General features: G+C 41.7%; 1 long non-coding RNA gene across 1 annotated transcript in view; it reads right to left on the bottom strand.

Moving 5' to 3' along the window:
• The window catches only part of LOC141166315 (uncharacterized), a 57,626-nt gene that overhangs the window by 16,560 nt on the left and 27,441 nt on the right, over positions 1–13,625 (bottom strand). Inside the window, exon 2 of the long non-coding RNA XR_012251275.1 lies at positions 8,785–8,837. This is a non-coding gene — a long non-coding RNA (uncharacterized lncRNA). The remainder of the gene's footprint in view (positions 1–8,784; positions 8,838–13,625) is intronic.

Below are 13,625 nucleotides of genomic sequence, written 5' to 3'. Positions count from 1 at the left end.
GAAAGCAAGCGCAAATATGCAGCCAATGCCCCACAGTTCACAAAGGACAGAGGTAGGGACAACTGAACGCTGCGCTGGGACAAGGACGTGGTTGCGAGTGGTGGTTGCGAGTGAGCAACGACAGGTGCAGGGTGGGAGGAATCTTCGCCTGCACCATGGATAGAGGATTGGCGTGCACGCACAACAGGCAATGGTGTTACCCGAAGACACTGATCCTGGACCCTGGTGTTCGACCCAACTAGTCGGGTGCTTTGCTGTCATGTGCCTGAGCATGCTGGTGGTGGTTAGGCTGGTAGTTTTGCTGTCCCTGCTGATGCTGGCATGGCAGATGTTGCAAATGGCCTTTTTGGGGTTATCTGAACAGTCTTTAAAAAAGAGCAAGACTCTGGAAGACCTAACAGTTGGACTGGCAACTTCCTTTGTGTTGGTGTTCCGGGGAACAGTTGCCCGCCGTGTGTCTGTGGCCACCCCACTGCTTGTTCCTGCCTGTTGTGCTGCTACGCCTCCCTCGCCCCCCGTGTTGCTGTCCTCGCTATGCATGTCACCTTGCCAGGTTGTGTCAGTGGCTTCATTGTCCACCACCTCGTCTTCCACGTACGCATCCTGGGCCTCCTCCTGACTTGCTGGCAATTGTGTCTCATCATCATCATTCACCTCTTGCAACACTAATTGCACTTTCCCACAGTCACCTTCGTGTGACTGTGGCTGCTCAAATATTTGGGCATCACTACATGAAGTGGGCTGGGCAAGAGGCCCGAATCTATAAATGGAAAAGTGAACAGCTCTTCAGAGTGTCCAAGTTTGGGATCACTTGTCTCTGGGCACTCGGCATGCTGGGAGAAAGGAGGAAGAGGGTGAGGAATATGTAGTCCAGACTCACGGCTACTGAGACTGGACCGTGTGGAAGACAGGGTGGTGGTGGTGGTGGCAAACTGACTGGAAGCATTATCTGCTATCCAACCAACAACCTTTTCACACTGCTCTGGCTTCAAGAGTGGTGTTCCGCGGCCCCCTAGAATTTGGACCGGAATGTAGTTCGACATGATGTGGGTGTTTGTTGTGCTCCCTCAGCAGGCACAGTTTAATCTTGCCAAAGGGCTCGGCCTCTGCGTGCACCATTAGCATCACATCCACTTCCCCGTCCCTTGCCCATTTTCAATGAAACTGTGATATTTGGCACGCTCCAAAAAAAGTGACGATTATTACGGCAGTAATATCGGATCACGTCTGATGACCACAGTTTTAGGCAGTGGCGATATAGATATAAATAATCAGGATTAAGAGCAAAAGAAATAAAAAAGTAGCCCTGATTTCTAGGGCTATGGATATCTGTAACAGCAGAAGACAGAACTTGCTCCTTTTCTGTTGTATACACTGTCCTCAAACTCTGCCTGCCTAACTCCTACTATCACCAGGAATAATATATGCAGCTGGATTAATCCTTAGAAGGACTGTTAGTTCAATTGTGTGTGTATATATATATATATATATATATATATATATTTATTGCAGTAGATGTGGAATAGTTATACCTAACTAATAAACTGCCAATTCTCTCCCTAGCTAAGCAGCACCTCTCCCTACTCTGACTGTCTGAAGGGTAGACTGTGACGTGCATAGGGTCACAGAGTCTAATATAGACCCGATAACGCTATGCAGCCAGCCAATCACTGTAATGCTACAACCAACATGGCTACGGCATTACAGTGAGTGGCAGGCAATCTCTGCATGTTTATTCACTGTTAAAACAGCGCCAAACATGCGGAGCAGGGACTCGAGCTCCCGGCCGAGCATTTCGGAAGTAGTCGCGGAGCGCTGAGCAGTGAGATGCTCGGGCGAGTACAGAGCAGAAGTGAGCATGCTCGCTCATCACTACTAAATTGGGAAAAATCTATGCTATTAAATTGGTTATTAGAGGTAGTTATAAAAAGAAATACATTTACAGTATGATTTATAATAAAAGAAGTCTCATTAGCTTATTCAATCCTTCCATCTAAAATTTTATTTAAAAAGTACATGTCCACGAAACTTTGGTCCCGATTCATCGTTTGCTGCTTTTTTTAAGTCACTTTCCTTTTTTGTTTTGTGTTATTAGTACTTGTTTTTGCTGCTAAATTCTTCAAAATGGCGCACAGGATTCATGAATTTGGCATTAGTGATGAGCGAGTATGTTCTGTTAACCCTTTCTGCGAGTATGCTCAGGCGAACACCGAATTTCTTCAGCAACATGACGTAAAAAATGCACCAAAATACTGCCATCAAAAATACACCAGGGGGGACTGGAGTGGAGTTGTGTTACATTATGTGACTTTCTAAAAAGTTACTATTGATGAATCAGGCAAAACATCTGTAATTGCTAAACTCTGCCCACAAAACAGAAAACAAAAGAAAAGCAGGCGAGCACATATAAAATAGCCTTAAAATAAGGCAAAAATAGAATAGTGAATTGGGTCCAAACAAAAAAAACGCAAAACGAGACAAAAAACAGGAGCAAATGCAATGATGAATCGGGCCTTTGCTTATTCGATAAGCATGGTCATTACATGATGTCATTTAGTAAAATACGTTATGTAATATATGTCATTAACCCCTTAAGCCCCGCGGGTGGTTTGCACGTTAATGACCGGGCCAATTTTTAGAATTCTGACCACTGTCACTTTATGAGGTAATTACTCTGGAACGCTTCAACGGATCCCCCTGATTCTGAGACTGTTTTTTCGTGACATATTGTACTTCATGATTGTGGAAAAATTTCTTCGATATCACTTGCGTTTATTTGTGAAAAAAAATGGAAATTTGGCGAAAATTTTGAAAATTTTGCAATTTTCAAAATTTGAATTTTTAAGCCCTGAAATCAGAGCGATATGTCACACAAAAGAGTTAATAAATAACATTTCCCACATATCTACTTTACATAAGCACAATTTTGGAACCAAAATTTTTTTTTGTTAGGGAGCTATAAGGGTTTAAAGTTGACCAGCGATTTCTCATTTTTCCAACAAAATTTACAAAACCATTTTTTTAGGGACCACATCACATTTGAAGTCACTTTGAGAGGTCTTTATGACAGAAAATACCCAAAAGTGACACCATTCTAAAAACTGCACCCCTCAAGGTGCTCAAAACCACATTCAAGAACTTTATTAACCCTTCAGGTGCTTCATAGGAATTTTTTGAATGTGGAAGAAAAAAATGAACATTTAACTTTTTTCACAAAAATGTTACTTTAGACCCAATTTTTTTTATTTTCACAGGGGTAACAAGAAAAAATGGACCGCAAAATTTGTTGTGCAATTTCCCCTGGGCACGCAGATACCCAATATTTGGGGAAAAAACACTGTTTGGGCGCACTGTAGGGCTCGGAAGGGAAGGAGCGCCATTTGACTTTTTGATTGTAAAATTTGCTTGAATAATTAGCGGACACCATGTTGCGTTTAGAGAGCCCCTGTATGCCCAAACATTGGAGCTCCCCCACAAGTGACCCCATTTTGGAAACTAGACCCCCCAAGGCACCTATCTAGATGCATAGTGAGCAGTTGCAACCCCCAGGTGCTTCACAAATTGATAAGTAAAAATGAAAAAGTGAAAAAAAAAACACTTTTTCATTGTTTTGAATCAATTTGTGAAGCACCTGGGGGTTCCAACTGCTCACTATGCATCTAGATAGGTGCCTTGGGGGGTCTAAATGGGGTCACTTGTGGGGGAGCTCCAATGTTTGGGCACACAGGGACTCTCTAAATGCAACATGGTATCCGCTAACAAATTGAATGGAAAATCAGCTCAAATTGTTAGCGGACACCACATTGCGTTTGGAGAGCCCCTCTGTGCCCAAACTTTGGAGCTCCCCCACAAGTGACCCCATTTTGGAAACTAGACCCCCCAAGGCACCTTTCTAGATGCATAGTGAGCACTTGGAACCCCCAGGTGCTTCACAAATTGATTCGTAATAATGAAAAAGTGAAAAAAAAAACACTTTTTCATTTTTACGAATCAATTTGTGAAGCACCTAGGGGTTCCAAGTGCTCACTATGCATCTAGATAGGTGCCTTGGGGGGTCTAGTTTCCAAAATGGGGTCACTTGTGGGGAAGCTCCAATGTTTGGGCACACAGGGACTCTCTAAATGCAACATGGTATCCGCTAACAAATTGAATGGAAAATCGGCTCAAATTGTTAGCGGACACCACATTGCGTTTGGAGAGCGCCTCTGTGCCCAAACTTTGGAGCTCCCCCACAAGTGACCCCATTTTGGAAACTAGACCCCACAAGGCACCTTTCTAGATGCATAGTGAGCACTTGGAACCCCCAGGTGCTTCACAAATTGATTCGTAATAATGAAAAAGTGAAAAAAAAAACACTTTTTCATTTTTATGAATCAATTTGTGAAGCACCTGGGGTTCCAAGTGCTCACTATGCATCTAGATAGGTGCCTTGGGGGGTCTAGTTTCCAAAATGGGGTCACTTGTGGGGAAGCTCCAATGTTTGGGCACACAGGGACTCTCTAAATGCAACATGGTATCCGCTAACAAATTGAATGGAAAATCGGCTCAAATTGTTAGCGGACACCACATTGCGTTTGGAGAGCGCCTCTGTGCCCAAACTTTGGAGCTCCCCCACAAGTGACCCCATTTTGGAAACTAGACCCCCCAAGGCACCTTTCTAGATGCATAGTGAGCACTTGGAACCCCCAGGTGCTTCACAAATTGATTCGTAATAATGAAAAAGTGAAAAAAAAAACACTTTTTCATTTTTATGAATCAATTTGTGAAGCACCTGGGGTTCCAAGTGCTCACTATGCATCTAGATAGGTGCCTTGGGGGGTCTAGTTTCCAAAATGGGGTCACTTGTGGGGGAGCTCCAATGTTTGGGCACACAGGGACTCTCTAAATGCAACATGGTATCCGCTAACAAATTGAATGGAAAATCGGCTCAAATTGTTAGCGGACACCACATTGCGTTTGGAGAGCCCCTCTGTGCCCAAACTTTTGAGCTCCCCCACAAGTGACCCCATTTTGGAAACTAGACCCCCCAAGGCACCTTTCTAGATGCATAGTGAGCACTTGGAACACCCAGGTGCTTCACAAATTGATTCGTAATAATGAAAAAGTGAAAAAAAAAACACTTTCATTTTTACGAATCAATTTGTGAAGCACCTAGGGGTTCCAAGTGCTCACTATGCATCTAGATAGGTGCCTTGGGGGGTCTAGTTTCCAAAATGGGGTCACTTGTGGGGGAGCTCCAATGTTTGCGCACACAGGGACTCTCTAAATGCAACATGGTATCCGCTAACAAATTGAATGGAAAATCGGCTCAAATTGTTAGCGGACACCACATTGCGTTTGGAGAGCCCCTCTGTGCCAAAACTTTGGAGCTCCCCCACAAGTGACCCCATTTTGGAAACTAGACCCCACAAGGCACCTTTCTAGATGCATAGTGAGCACTTGGAACCCCCAGGTGCTTCACAAATTGATTCGTAATAATGAAAAAGTGAAAAAAAAAACACTTTTTCATTTTTATGAATCAATTTGTGAAGCACCTGGGGTTCCAAGTGCTCACTATGCATCTAGATAGGTGCCTTGGGGGGTCTAGTTTCCAAAATGGGGTCACTTGTGGGGGAGCTCCAATGTTTGGGCACACAGGGACTCTCCAAATGCAACATGATATCCGCTAACAATTTGAGCCGACAATTTTTTTTGACGCCGTTCCTTGTGCGGTATAAGTGATTAGACGACTTTATTCTTCGGGTCGGTGTGCCAGAATCATATGGGGTTTTTATGACTGACAGCTGTCACACACTAAAAGACGCAGTTTTTGTAAAATCTAGTTTTTGCATCGCCATATTTTGAGAGCTATAATTTTTCCAGATTTTGGCAGACAGTCATGTGACGGCTCGTTTTTTGCGGGATGACTTGACGTTGTTATTGGTGCCATGTTCAGGCACGTGACATTTTTTGATCGCTTTCTATTCCGATTTTTGGGAGGCAGAATAAACAAAAACCAACAATTCAGGAATTGTTTTTTTTTTTTTTTTTTATTCTGTTCCGCGTGTGGTAAAATTGATGAGGTAGCTTTATTCTTCGGGTCAGTACGTTTACAGCGGTACCACATTTGTATAATTTTTCTATGTTTTGGCGCTTATACACAATAAAAGCTATTTTATAGAAAAAAATATTTTTTAGTATCGCTTTATTCTGAGAGCTATAACTTTTTTATTTTTCGGCTGATGGAGCTGTATGGCGGCTTGTTTTTTGCGGGACGAGATGACGTTTTCAGCGGTATCATTTTTATTTATATGCGTCTTTTTGATCGCGTGTTATTCCACTTTTTGTTTGGCGGTATGGTGATAAAGCATTGTTTTTTGTTTCGGTTTTTTTTTTTTTTTTTACCGTGTTCACTGAAGGGGTTAACTAGTGGGACAGTTTTATAGGTCAGGTTGTTCCGGACGCGGCGATACCAAATATGTGTACTTTTATTGTTTTTTTTTTTATTTTTTTTATAATAATATTTATTGATGGGTACATTATATTTTTATTTTTGGTGTATTTTTTTTTTTTTTTTTTTTATAATATTTTTGCACATTTTTTTTTTTTTTTTTTTTTTCCATTTTCACACAGTTTATACACTTTATTACTTTGTCCCACTCTGGGACTTTCACTTTTTTTTTTCTGATCGCCTGCATGGCACAGGAATGGAGCACCATCCCTATGCCATGAAGGCTGTCAGAAGTGCACAGTGTGAAGATTGCTTGGAGATGCACTGTGCATGTCCAAGCAATCTTCCTGCTCTCTGGTGACCCGGATGTTGTCATGACGACATCGGGTCGTCATGGCAACACCTGGGAAGCCTTTGCAGACTGCGCTGGAAGCCGGAAGAGGAGGTGAGTATCGCCGATCACCTCCCCTTGCCCCCGCAATGCCGCGATCGACTTCGATCGCAGCATCGCGGGGGTTAATGTGCTGGGAGCGGTGCAGGACCGCTCCCTGCACATAGTACCGGGTGTCAGCTGTGACAATCAGCTGACACCCGGCGGCAATCGCGCCCGCACAGCCTGTGTGCGCGCGCGATCGCGATGACGTACTAATACGGGTCTGGCTCTTAAGTCCCAGGGCACAGACGATTATTAGTACGTCAGATGTTATTAAGGGGTTAATGTAAGTATTTTAGATATTACTTAGCTATTTAGATTTTGTACTATTTGTTACAGCTTACATGCTTAGTTGTATCTTCAAGCATATAATTCGCTGCCCAGTATTTAATTATGCGATTTATGTTAATGGCTTTGTGTAGATTGATGCAGTGTGATTTAATGGTACATTCTACTGATGGATAAATTACATTTTAAATAAATTGAATACTATTTGGGGGATTTAACTTCTAGACCGAGTACCTCTGAATTTAATATTTATAGGTTATAAATAATATGTCATTCACATGAATGAATTTTTAAAGGGAAATCCACCCAAAAGTGATCATCTCTTTTATGTGTACCACTACTGTACTCTTTGAGTATGTTGGTGACTTTTTTCTTTTTGTTGTTTGATTTGGTAATTTTTATTATTACTACATAATAACAATGTTGTTAAGAAAGAGCTTAATCAGTTTCTAATTGTTTAGTGCAATAAACCATTTCAGCACCACTGAGAGATTTCTTTTATCAGTGGAATGCTCTAAACACATTGCTGTTCTAACGAACGATGAGATTTCCAGTAACTGAAATATCAGAGCAGAGGCAAAGGGGCTTAATCATTACCTTAAGCCATTTTATTCATATAATCAATACCATTCTGAATCACAGACTGCACTAATGTGGTCATCCCATCTGTGTCCTATGAGAAGATCATTTTTGCTGGCTTTCTCATGTACATGATACCTGCTTCCACTAAGTGGATTGATTCATCATGAACTACAGTGTTGAGCAGGGTTACCATCTTTTAATAAAAAAGGGAAAAGCTATGTGTTTGGCCACCCAGTTGTTGGGTTGTTATCTGCAGCTGGTCAAGGGTTCTGCTTTTATGTTGTGATATTTGTTTTTTGAGAAAGTCTTAAACCAAATTCAAAGATACACAGCAATATATAACGTTTGGAAGAGTATTTTATCACTGGTAATAATATGAGATGGCTATGATGATTATCAAATACCTTCATATTTATCATCCAATCCACTTTTAGTGGAATCAAAATACTCTACAGGCTTTAAGCTTTTTGTTGAGTCTGCCTCACCCGTGGAGGTCTTGTGGTAACTGCCTGTGGTCTTTGTCCACCACTTCTTTTGACATTTTTTTTTCTCTTTCTCTGCTACTGACATCTAGAAACTAAAATATCATCCACAAGGGAATCATTTTTTACTTTATCTACAGGATGGAAAAACAGGAAAAACTGTAGCTTTTACTGTTGCTTCTCACTGTTAGTAGCAATGAATGCCTGAGGTTAAAACATTTTACCTTTACGTGTTCCTCTGTTTACTGTATCTGCTTCGGCAAGCTAATAGATCCCACTACCCAAAGTATCTATGCTCCTAAATACAAGTGTTTGTTTGCAAGAATATTACTGTGTCCGATAGTAGTCTAGTCTGTGCATCTGTTGCATGACATATTAGTCCATCTGTTTTAGAATCGATCAAGGTTGTACAATAATTATGGTAATTTATTAACAGTCACAGTACACATTATATGATATTATTAAATAATTATCGTCAGCCCACTAAGCACAACACATCTGTTTGGAAATGTTTTCTATAAATTCTCTGCACAAAATGCAGTAAACCATGTAAAAGTCTGGAAACTTGCCTGTTTTTCCAGTGGTCTCTCTACACTTAATGCTCTATTATGCAGCGCCTTGTCTAGAAGGGATAAAGAGGCAGAAATATTACAATTAACTCATCGCCGAGTTTATATATGTAAATTAAATATGAATAAATTCAGGAATAATTACTAAACATAAACTATAGAAGAATAATCCTAAATACACAACTACACGTTACTAAGACTGCTTTCTACAAAAAAGGTGCTTTATTCCTTTAAGAGTTGATTTGTGAAGATGGATTTAGTTAAATTACTTTAATCGTTGGGTTACAGTGAACATGTCAGCTGCATTCTCCCCATATACAGTACAGACCAAAAGTTTGGACACACCTTCTCATTTAAAGATTTTTCTGTATTTTCATGACTATGAAAATTGTACATTCACACTGAAGGCATCAAAACTATGAATTAACACATGTGGAATTATATACTTAACAAAAAAGTGTGAAACAACTGAAAATATGTCTTATATTCTAGGTTCTTCAAAGTAGCCACCTTTTGCTTTGATTACTGCTTTGCACACTCTTGGCATTCTCTTGATGAGCTTCAAGTGGTAGTCAACGGAAATGGTCTTCCAACAATCTTGAAGGAGTTCCCAGAAATGCTTAGCACTTGTTGGCCCTTTTGCCTTTACTCTGCGGTCCAGCTCACCCCAAACCATCTCGATTGGGTCCAGGTCTGGTGACTGTGGAGGCCAGGTCATCTGGCGTAGCACCCCATAACTCTCCTTTTTGGTCAAGTAGCCCTTACACAGCCTGGAGGTGTGTTTGGGGTCATTGTCCTGTTGAAAAATAAATGATGGTCCAACTAAACGCAAACCGGATGGAATAGCATGCCGCTGCAAGATGCTGTGGTAGCCATGCTGGTTCAGTATGCCTTCAATTTTGAATAAATCCCCAACAGTGTCACCAGCAAAGCACCACCACACCATCACTCCTCCTCCTCCATGCTTCACCAGGCATGTAGAGTCCATCGGTTCACCTTTTCTGCGTCGCACAAAGACATGGTGGTTGGAACCAAAGATCTCAAATTTGAACTCATCAGAATAAAGCACAGATTTCCACTGGTCTAATGTCCATTCCTTGTGTTCTTTAGCCCAAACAAGTCTCTTCTGCTTGTTGCCTGTCCTTAGCAGTGGTTTCCTAGCAGCTATTTTACCATGAAGGCCAGCTGCACAAAGTCTCCTCTTAACAGTTATTGTAGAGATGTGCCTGCTGCTAGAACTCTGTGTGGCATTGACCTGGTCTCTAATCTGAGCTGCTGTTAACCTGCGATTTCTGAGGCTGGTGACTTGGATAAACTTATCCTCAAAAGCAGAGGTGACTCTTGGTCTTCCTTTCCTGGGGCGGTCCTCATGTGAGCCAGTTTCTTTGTAACGCTTGATGGTTTTTGCAACTGCACTTGGGAACACTTTCAAAGTTTGCCCAATTTTTCAGACTGACTGACCTTCATTTCTTAAAGTAATGATGGCCACTTGATTTTCTTTACTTAGCTGCTTTTTTCTTGCCATAATACAAATTCTAACAGTCTATTCAGTAGGACTATCAGCTGTGTATCCACCTGACTTCTGCACAACACAACTGATGGTCCCAACCCCATTTATAAGGCAATAAATCCCACTTATTAAATCTGACAGGGCACACCTGTGAAGTGAAAACCATTTCCGGTGACTACCTCTTGAACCTCATCAAGAGAATGCCAAGAGTGTACAAAGCAGTCATCCAAGCAAAAGGTGGCTACTTTGAAGAACCTAGAATAGAAGACATATTTTCAGTTGTTTCACACTTTTTTGTTAAGTATACAATTCCACATGTGTTAATTCATAGTTTTGATGCCTTCAGTATGAATGTACGATTTTCACAGTCATGAAAATACGGAAAAAACTTTAAATGAGAAGGTGTGTCCAAACTTTTAGTCTGTACTGTACATTCTGTCTTCTTTCTAGAGGGCAATACACATTTCTAGCACACAGGATCTGGTTTATAATTGCTATAATAATTGCTTATAATAACTGCTTATAATCTGGCCCATAAACACTATCTAAGCGATGCTAAATTATAGCATTAATTGCATATTTAAGAGTAAGTTTACCTTGGCTACTTTCTGGTTTAGGAAGTCCATGAACAAAACATATCACTCTAATAAGGGCACAGAAGGAAATTACATGCTTAAGAGCCATTTCACACCAATACAAATAGCCTTGTCCAATCCTGCTGTATACTTGGATTCAGTCGCTGACTTATTCTTGTGCCAATAACCAGTGCATTGGTTTATAACTGAGGATATCAGAGAGGGGCAAGAGGAGAAGGACATTTTCTTCAAGGTAGAAGTGAAGCTGGAGCTGTCCTAGGCAGAAGTGCTGAAACTGTTGCAGCCAGAGGCACCAAAGAAGTCCACTAGTGTCATGCTGAATCGGGATGGCACTGCCCTCCGTGGTGTTGCACCAAAATTTGACTATAATGACCAACTGCTCACTTACGTGGTGCTGAATCTAGACTGTGCTGCCCAGATCAGAGCTGCCCATCGGTGTGGTGCTGAATCCAGGACTGTACTGCCCAGAGGAGAGCTGCCCATTTGTGTGGTGCTGAGTCCAGGACTGTACTGCCCAGAGGAGAGCTGGCCACCACTATGGTGCTGAATCTAGGACTGTACTGCCCAGAGGAGAGCTGCCCATCGGTGTGGTGCTGAATCTAGGAATGTAGTGCCCAGAGGAGAGCTGCCCACCGGTTTGGTGCCGAATCTAGGACTGTAGTGCCCAGAGGAGAGCAGCCCATCACTGTGGTGCTGAACCAGTACTAAACAAGGGAAAGGACACAGGAGATTGCCCCAAATGCTGAGCAGAGATGCTAGATGTGCTGTAGCTGTCTTCTATTGTTCATCAGCAGATCGCATCAGTCTATAAATGGGATGTGCTCTGCTATATCCCTGCAGCTTACTTATAATTCTCAACTGGTGCTTATTAAATGAGACAAAATAACTCACACCTGAGGATGCTAATAAGGGTAAATCGTCACCCATATAGACTCATAGAAGAAAAAAGCGATCAAGATCACCCAAAAGAATGTTTCTCAATATAAAAGACAAATTTTATTGTATGAATATAAAATGCAAAATGTAATACACATGCTTGACAAAAATGGTGCAAATACATACACTATAAAAAATCCATCGTAATGTAGGACCGACGGGGTCCGTTCTGTGAGAATCACAACAGCTCAGTGGCCATGTTCACTGTCATTAAGTGACCCACCAAGCCATACTAGAGTCCAAGTAAATGTACAAGTATTTAAAGATGTCCAGGAAAATAATACTGGTCTATAGTAAACAGTTCATTGAATGGTCACCAAATAGTTAAGCATCAAACTATCCACAAGAGATAGATGTATGAACAATTAATTCATACCTGGACACAGGACCATATGGTGTGGGAGCTCACAGGGGGGCCACGCGTCCACCCCAACGCGCGTTTCGGCGCTGCCTTCTTCAGGGGGCATAAACCAACTCAGGAGGTGTGTCTCTTTAAATGATAGCCCAGCCAATGGGTGAAGATGGGAGGACCATGAGTGACGCATGTAGCGTTGCGGTTGCCAGGGCGACCCATGACGGCGTCATTCGGCGCATCACGCGGAAGTCACTTGGGCCCATGTGACTCTGCAGGTCCTTGCAGGTAGACGCCGAAGACCACGGGGCGCTGTGCCAACCCGCGAAGCGCATGCGTTCAGGTCCTATTGGCCCCAAACACTATCCCAATGCTCAAAGAATGCAGTACATAAACGGCATACCCGCCCAAGTTACATGTCACCTTTACCACAACTCATACAATGCGATCTGAAGGTCAGTTTAGCAATACATTTAAATCTGGATAATAATACATTATCATATAAAACACAATATATCAGATATGTTATAATTAATAGAAAAGTTTCATACATTAACCAACCCAAAAACAACATGTACATACTTTATAATGTCTTCATTCATATAAATATAGATAGTTACCATATCAGTGTACAGACAATAGCTCACATATCTGGCAGGGTACTGTTGAAGCTTTATTTGAGTTCATGGAATCCCTCAATAAGAATGATATGAACATTTTTATCACATTTACGTGGGATAGAAATGTAATTAATTTCTTAGATGTGACCCTTACTAGGGATCAAAATAATTTCTTACAGACTAGTATCTATAGGAAAGACACTTCTACAAATATGCTACTCCATGCGACATCCTCTCATCCCCCTCACATGATTCAGGCTATACCAACAGGCCAATTCCTACGTTTGCGTAGGATTTGCTCTGACGACATGGAATTTGTTAGACAGTCAGAAGACCTGAAAAATAGATTCTACGAAAGGGGCTATAGCAGACGAATGGTAAAAAGAGCATATCATCGTGCCAAATACTCTAGTCGACATGAATTATTATATAAAAAAAAGAGCCCCAAGATAGATGGAGGACAAAGTGAGATTCATAACAAATTACCATGGGCAGTTTGGACGTATGAGGGAATGCTTGAGCAAGGTGTGGCCAATTTTATTGACAGATCCCACGCTGTCAAAAATTCTTCCTGATCGTCCATCTATCACTGTACGTCGCTCCAAAAATCTACGGGACCAACTGATACACAGTCATTACCAGACTGAATCCGTGACTACAATTTTGGGTGCCTCAAGTCCTGTGTGGAAGCTTTCCTTGCGGTCGATGTGTTGCCTGCCCTAATGTGCAAAGAGTGAATACCTTCACTAATGCAGCTGGCACTAAGATATATGAAATCAGGAGCCGCATCACCTGTACCTTACGCTATGTCATCTACTATGCCACTT

This window comes from Phyllobates terribilis, unplaced genomic scaffold (assembly GCF_046119375.1).
Source record: "Phyllobates terribilis strain yellow unplaced genomic scaffold, ASM4611937v1 Scaffold_11__3_contigs__length_659146591, whole genome shotgun sequence".
Classification (NCBI taxonomy): domain Eukaryota; kingdom Metazoa; phylum Chordata; class Amphibia; order Anura; family Dendrobatidae; genus Phyllobates; species Phyllobates terribilis.
The sequence above is the reverse complement of the archived record's forward strand: the minus strand, read 5'-3'. Positions and strand labels throughout refer to the sequence as shown.